This window comes from Megalops cyprinoides, chromosome 19 (assembly GCF_013368585.1).
Source record: "Megalops cyprinoides isolate fMegCyp1 chromosome 19, fMegCyp1.pri, whole genome shotgun sequence".
Taxonomy (NCBI): Eukaryota; Metazoa; Chordata; class Actinopteri; order Elopiformes; family Megalopidae; genus Megalops; species Megalops cyprinoides.
In genome coordinates, this window is record NC_050601.1 from 4,473,580 (window position 1) to 4,481,439 (window position 7,860).

Here is a 7,860-nt window from a genome sequence, read left to right on the forward strand (position 1 = left end):
TGGACATATAGGGAGGCATTCTGTGTAGAGATGCGGGCCTATGGGCACTGTCAGGTCTGGCAATTCTTTATGATCATACATCACATTAACACTAATGTGTTATTATTTGCCATTCAAGCACAGCTGAAGATCTGCCTATTCTTTCAGGCTGAGCGCCCCTCCTAGGACTGCAAAGGCAATTCTGCTCGAGATTCAAACCCGCAACCTCCTCGGGGCTCACCCCCCAGCTGGCTACAGCATGCCGGGCTGTTCCGTTTACGCAGTCCTACTTTCACCGCCGCTGTCGGTCATTTGGAGCGTCTCGTAGGGACGTTCCACGGCGAGAGCGGCTCGTCTGTCTCGCTGCTCTGACAGGACCCGGCCCGGTCAGAAGCGACAGCCGAGTTTTATTTTCGAGTCACCCTATAAAGCAAAGTTACCTGGCAATGATCAACCCAGAAGTGCAAAAAGGTGACCTTCACAGGCCAGATTCGTTACACTACCAAGTATAGAAACTTGCTGGGCTCGTAATGACCACAGCTCTCTGGAAAAGGAAAAAAAGGCCCTGACTGGCTTCTGGGAGGCTGACATGTGAGGGGTTTTCGTTCCAAATTCAGTCCCACCCTCTACCCTGAGAGAGCTGTGGTTCTTTGCATGTGAGAGCTCCTGGAATGGACTCTCCAAACCCTGCCAAATCCCTCCCTCCCCCCGCTGATAATTACACCTCCCGAAAGTGGATATTCCTATTTCTCTTATTTTCTCTCACTTTGTGTTTTTTTTTTTAAATCAGGTTTTTTTTTGCACAAACAGCACACTATCATTTGTTATTGTGAATGCACTTGTTGACTTTTCAGACATTTGTGAGCTTTGGCAGCATGAGCCTGTGCATGATCTATGCCAGCAGAGAGAGCCTTGAACCCTTGCACACAGGAACCCATCTGCCCAGACAGGGAGCTGAACCCAAGCCCAGACTTGCAAAGCAGACGGTTTCTGGAGGGCCTCACCCCTTCTCTCTCTCTCTCTCTCTCTCTCTCTCTCTCTCTCTCTCTCTCTCCCTCCCTCTCTCTTTCTCTCTCTCTCTCTCCCTCTCTCTCTACCTCTTTCCCCTTTTTGTTTTGTTCTTGTTTCTTAATTAATTTATTTTTTTATTATTGTCTACCTTTTCTCTGAACATCCTAAATGTAAAAGAGCTTTTAAAAGCCTCTCTCTTTCTCTCTCTCTCTCTCTCTCCTTTTTTTTATCTCTTTGTCGTAAAGCCCCCGCCTGAGACCACGCACATGCGTTGCAGCCCATATTTGCTCATTACATTTCAAACACTCCATCGCGAGCATTGGGGGGGGGGAATGCAGGGTGTGGGCCAAACAAGAAAATAATAATACAAAGCAGATGTTGGCTGGGGTTTTAACCGCCGCACTGCCGAGCCGTGCTCCACTCTCTGAGAGAGACGGAGCTCACAGGCGACAAGGAGGGAAAACAAGAAGAGCTCACAGCTGCCACGGGGTGCCGTGCACAGAGGGAGATTGAGCTCACAGATGACTCTACGCGCTTCATGATCACAGAGAGAGAGAGAGAGAGAGAGAGAGAGAGAGAGAGAGAGAGAGAGAGAAAGGTCACAGTTGCTACGGGGTGCTGTGCACTCACAGAGGGAGCTCACAGAGGACTCCAGTGCCTCATTCTCACAGAGAGAGAGAAGGCTCACAGACGCTGGCCGTGCCTGTCCCAGCACCAGCACCCGTAATCTGGAAGGCTGACTGACTGTAAGCGGGACCATAAAGACGTCTGCCGTCACAGGCAAAATGGAGCTGCTTCTTCCCGGGTGCCACAACTGCATCTGCTGCATCTCTCTAAGGGCCCTCTGCTACTCTCCTTTTCCCCTCAGTCTTCCTCTTTCTTATTTTCCCTGTTATCCTCTTACACGAGCTTCACTGGTGCTTTTCGCTGGGTTAAATTATGAACCCAGTATAGTCGGGCATTTCGTTATACGCATTCCAGCGTAGTCAAAGGTGTCTCTGGCCCCACCCCCGCCAGCCTCTCACCCTCCTGCATGATCGCCCGGCTTGGTACGGGGTCCGGGCCATTGCGTGCCAATTTCGGCACTACCAGGGTAGGGGAACATCTGTGGCCTCGCGGAACAGACTGCAGGCCTGGTCTTCTGAACGAAACTCGCTGGGTGACCATGGTGTGGAAATGCAACCTGACAGTGGCTGTTACCGCGTTTGAACTGTCACTAGCAAACTTTACCTCAGGAGCCCTGTCGTTCCAGAAGGGAGGGGGGAGGGGGGAGAGGAGAGTGGGGGGGGGTTGGGGTGAGGAAAGAAAGAAAGAGAGACAGAGAAAGACAGAAAGAGAGAAAGAGGTGGAGGACGGCATGGAATTCCGTCTGTGTTTATTTTGGATATGTACCCACAGGGACACGACACAATGGATCACCAGGCAGAGAAAAGACAGAGATGTATGGGGAGGGCGAGGGGGGCGGTTGGGGAGTGTGGGGGGGGTTGGATTCTGTCAGGGACGTCCCTCAAAGGTGACGCTGAGGGTAGAAGAGGGTGGGGGGGGGGGGTTCATTTAAACAGCGGGGATGGCATGAATGAGGCTTTCTGGGGAGGAAGCGCTGGGGCCGCGCTGTCATTAGTGGTTACAGTTTAACTGGAGAAAAATGCGTGGCTCCGGCCCAGGCGGAGAGGGCGGTTTTCTCGCTGGCCTCTCCACTTCCACAGCTCAGGATTCACTGGCCTGATTTCAGCTCCGACTCCACCGGAGGAGGGCCAGCCCGCCTTGCTCCACGTCTGACGGTGCCCGGGGTTCTACTGCGGACCGCCCCTAATGGGCGGCAGCGCCGGTGCCGGCGCCTGCCACAGACCAGCTGCCGAGCGGGCGGTCTGAGCACGCCAGCCGGGGCAGGGCAGGGCGGGGCGGGTTAGGGCGTGGCAGGCCTCTCGCAGTGATTCAGCACCACCCTGGCTGCACGGCGCTGTGCTGTCCCAGGACCCCGCTCTCTGCCCTTCTCACGGGCCCGTCCCGATGCGATAGCATTCCAGCAGGAAGCAGCATGTCCTCATGCCAGGGCTAACAATGGCCTTCTTGTTTGGGATGAGCTGGGACAACGGATAGCAGTGAGCGCTAAGGGACCCAACAGAAGATTAAATGCAGAATTCTGCAAATTAGTGCTTCCGATTATGGGCATCCCCACTGCTGACCAACCCTGTAGATCCCTGTAACCTCTGCCATTCGAGGAAATGTTAACAATCCCTGCTGGAAAAGAGATTCTGTAATTTTGTGACACATTTCGTTTTGTTCTCGGTATGTTTCCTTTCCTTCTTTATCCCCAAGGCCTTTGACTTTCCCATTTTTTGGTCTCAAAACCCGAAACACCTGCTGTGACCTTTGTGAACTCACAGACAACTACACTGCCCTCCTGGGAAATGTAGTTCCAGGTCAACTTCCTGTCTGGCAAACCACAATAAAGAGACCCTGGGCTGGAGCCAGTGTTGCGACTCCAGCAAATCCCTCATCAAACCTAGAGAGATGTTTACAGCCACCAAGAGACATTTATATACAGTCACAAGGAATTCCTTTTTCTTAAAAAAAGAAGTTGTCAAAAAATATGCAGCTTCTGAATTGTTCATTCCAGTGTGCCCAGAAATGTACGAAACATGCAGAAAAATAAGCTAAAATTACCCTCCTGGTAAACCCCAGCCTGACCCCTAGCCACTTCTATCTGCAGAAAAGCAGCTACTGGAGGCAGTCTAGGGACTTTCTGCTCTCCGGAGCTGGCAGTACTCACTGGAGAATGGACAGGTCTGGCAAGGGCAGTGCTTCTGGTGTGTATTTCTGTCAGAGAGAGACGGGGCCATGTGGAGAGCCTCTCTCCGTGCCATCCACATTCATTTTCTCCACCTCCGTCAGACTCAAAAACAACTTAAATGCGCAACAGCTAGCAGTGTTTAAGCACCCTAAGGGGCTCCTCCTTTCTCAGCTGAACGACAGCCAAATAAAAGGCCATGCAGACTCGGTACGGTAGGATCACAGCTACAAAAATTATGTTGTTCAATCTCGGCTCTGGTGTCATAGCGATGCCATGGCACTATCTGACCAGCGTCCTTTCCTTTTGCTACACCTTCAGGAGAACGACATGCTAAGAGCCACACACTCACACTGCCCTTCATTCAGATTGCCTGCTAATGAACTGCAATTTATTAATGAAGTATTAAAATATGTGCGCATTTTATTCAGAATATACATCCCAAACACACAGAATTCTCAAGTATTCGGAATGTCGCCACAGTTGTGACCGGGTGGGGGGGGGGGGGGGGGGGGGTCTGTGATACGACTTGCAGAAACTTTAAAAGACAGTAACGGTAATCATGACAATTTTCGAGATAATCTCCCCTGTTGCCACTGGACCTCCTTCTCACAGCAAAGTGCCTGTAGCACCCACAGCCTTCCTCCAACACCATCCGCTTAACCTTGGGCCTTCCCAGAAAAGCCGAATGGTTTTAGCCCTCTTTCCAATTTTTCATCCTACTTCCCCCTTTTTTTAAAAAAAAAATATATATTCTAGGCTTCAAACAAAACTCTTGAAACTCATATTCAAAATTCTAGTGACATGCCACAGTACAGAACCCTGCCCTATCAGCTCTCAGATATGAATAATTAATGCCTCTCTGCTTATTGGTGAGAGTGTTGCAGCGCCGTTGCATCATTTGGTGGGAAACTGCAGGCTTGGAGAGAGGCCTGGAGCGGGCCTTGCCTCTTCTTGGACAGCCGCTCCAGGTTAGCACACAGTCCGTCACCTCCTCCTTCCCTGCCATGGGTGCTTCTCTCCCGGGCCGCTGGTAAGACGTGATAATCACCCGGCATCCCACCCTACCCCCCCCCCCTCCCTCCCCGCCACTCCCCACCCCCCCGCAACCCATCTCCCCACCCCCACCCTACGGCCCCCATCCCCGTCCCCATCCCGCTTTCAGCTTAACGAGATTTCCAGATGCTTCTGAAAATCCCATCAGCGAATCCATCTTATACTCTCAATCCCATTTTCAGAACTGCGTCGAGAGAGAGAGCGAGAGAAAGAGACAGAGAGAGAGAGAGAGAGAGAGAAACGAAAATGCTACGGTCGCCTCAGGACATGGCAGTTGGGCCAGTTACACCACTCACTTCTTCTGCGCCACAGGCACATTCATATGTGAGAAAGTTCACATCTCAGACCTGGGTGCCAGCACATCTCTGTGTTTTCCACAGCAGACGGCTCAGGCAAGCCCTGCCATATTAAAAATGTATTCATGCCACCTGGAGGATGCGGTTATCTCAAACAACAAGCATGTTCAATATCCCCAGAGGGAAAAACACTTTTGCTTTTTTTTTTGATAAAAAGCCAGTATGCGGTCTTGACAAAACAGACAGTGTGATTCTTACTGTATACATGTTTCACTAAAAAAAAAAAAAAACAAACAGACAATTGTCTACATCTGTCCCTGTAAATACTATAAAAGCTGCTCCATTTCCTGCAGGTATCTCTGGTAAATGACAGCGTGGACATGAGTCACAATGTGCAGGGCATCTTTCCCACTGAGAAAAGTGTCTGGATGCAGGGCTGTGGGAGGGAACAGCCTCTCTCTGCTTCCTGCAGAGGAGCTGTGCTTCAGCCTGACTGTGCCCTGCTGTGCTCCCTCCAGGGAGATCCTAACCCAGGCTGCGATGTGCCGGCCAGGCCCAGCAGGTAGCTCGGCACCACCATACCACCTGCGAGCCCCTGCGTCGGAAACAGGATATCACCACACAGACGTCTTCCCACAATGCAACTGTCTCTCCCACTGAGCGATGGGAAACCCCCGGACGTGGTGTGTGTGTGGGTTTGTGTGTGGCACAAGGGGCAGGGCATTGGCATATCAATCCCAGAATTCCCCCTGCTCCCCCAGTCTCACTGTGAGGTGATGTGGGGGGGGGCACTTTAACCTCTCTTTCTCTCTCTCTCCCCATCTTTGCCAAGCTTTTAAATGTTTTATTTTGAATCTCGTGTTGATGTCTCTTTTAACACCGCTACTCAAGATGCTATGCTATCGACCAGCAATCAGGAGTGACTGGCAATTCTGCAGGCACACTCCCTGTGAATTTATACTGTACCATAATAATAATAATAATCATAATCCTAATAATAATAATTATAATAATGACGCTAAGGTCACACAGCTGTGTCCTTCCCTAGATTCATACCCCTAGCTATGATGTCCTGACCAGAGCGAACTGGCCTCCACTCTGAACACCGCTGGCAAGCTCAGCGTTCTCCAGGCTATGCCACTGTGGTCCCAGCGGGTCACGGGACAGAGCAGGAAGTGGTCACAATCACATCCACACGTGGCCGCCGCCTCCGATCGTGTCCGAAAGCCCTGAATAACGTTACTCGCAGGAGAAACCGTGGCAACTACAATACTGCTCTCCCTCATGCTGTCAATAACTTTGAGGTGCCACTATCAGGACTGCATCGCAGCAGATAGGATCAGCCACAATGCCTGACCCCAGACAAACTGTTGCAGAATGCTACAGCTGTGCGAGTGAAAAACGTCAAGTGATCCAGGTCCACAGGACCGTACACTGAGCAGCAAACTTCACTCCCACTGCTGGAAAGACCAGATCTGCTAAATGTAGTCATCAAATCTAACACTGTGGTGCATTTTTCCTCATTTGAAAAAAAAAAATAAAGCAAGTACGAAGGCCTGTATATTTACTAGGCCTGTAATTTTTTTTTTTCTTGTGCAATATTCTTCACGTGTCTCAGTGACAGCAGAACTCCTGATGATGTGCATAAGTGTTAAAAACATTCTTCCCTAAATTTGAAAATGAAGGCCAAAGCGCCACTGTATTACACTGTATGCATGCCTCAGTGCTTAGTTGTAAGGATTCAAATCCAGAGGGCACGAAGAGTCAACGTCCGCCTGACCAGCTTCACTCCAGCCTTGCGTCCCGTTTACTAGTTAACCCAATAACACCGAGAACAACATCGAGACAGCACTCCTGCAGGCACGCAGGGATGGCGATCTTCATATCGGACTCTGGCGGCCCATTCTGGACACGGGAGTCACCTGCTGGGAAATGCATGGCCATCGGACTGAATAAATACGTCAGCCAGTCCACACGCACAGCGCATTGTGTCTTTGAGGCTTTTAGAGCGGGGGGGGGTCAGTCATCATATTTTTTTATTTTAGGCATTTGATTGTCAGGTCTGTTCCCTCGGGATGGGGCCTGGGACACTGCCAATGAGAATGGCCTCCATCTCTAGCCTCAGCCCTCTGCACCCACAATTAAGCACGCAGACACTGGGATTGCTTAATTGGAGGAAAACAGTTTTTTATCCTCTGCCTCAACTCGGCCACTTCATCCCAGTCCCTCACCATTCGGTTCGGCTGTGGCGAAAGCCTGCACATTCTCACTCTCACTCTTTGATGCTTTTCACCGCATTTGTATCTCGGTCTCGATCAAGGAATGCAATGAGCAAACAGTGCCATTAAGCAGCTATTTTTAAGAAGAAAAAAAAAGGTCTAAAAGCTTTCTAATCTCTCTCCGTGGTTTAAAGGAAGACCAATCAAAATAAACAGAAAAGTTCATCATAATATCCCAAATAGCAGCAACAAAGCGCACCCGTACGAGGCGAAGCACGGGAGCGGTCTTCACAGAAAAGCATGACAACTCCACGATTTCAACAAATCTGCACTGTCCTTGTTGCACCTTAAACGATCGCGAGAAAACCGACAACCTTGCCACCGGCACGACACAGCTCTCCCAGCTAAAGAAGGCCTTGCTCATGAAAGGACGCTTTCTGTGAATTATCTTTCCTTCACCCGCGTGTCCTGTCCCACCTTCCAGCGTGACGGCCGGAGAGACAGATCG

At 50.5% G+C, this 7,860-nt stretch overlaps 1 protein-coding gene across 1 annotated transcript in view; it reads right to left on the reverse strand.

Moving 5' to 3' along the window:
* The window catches only part of glis2b (GLIS family zinc finger 2b), a 34,888-nt gene that overhangs the window by 25,498 nt on the left and 1,530 nt on the right, over positions 1-7,860 (reverse strand).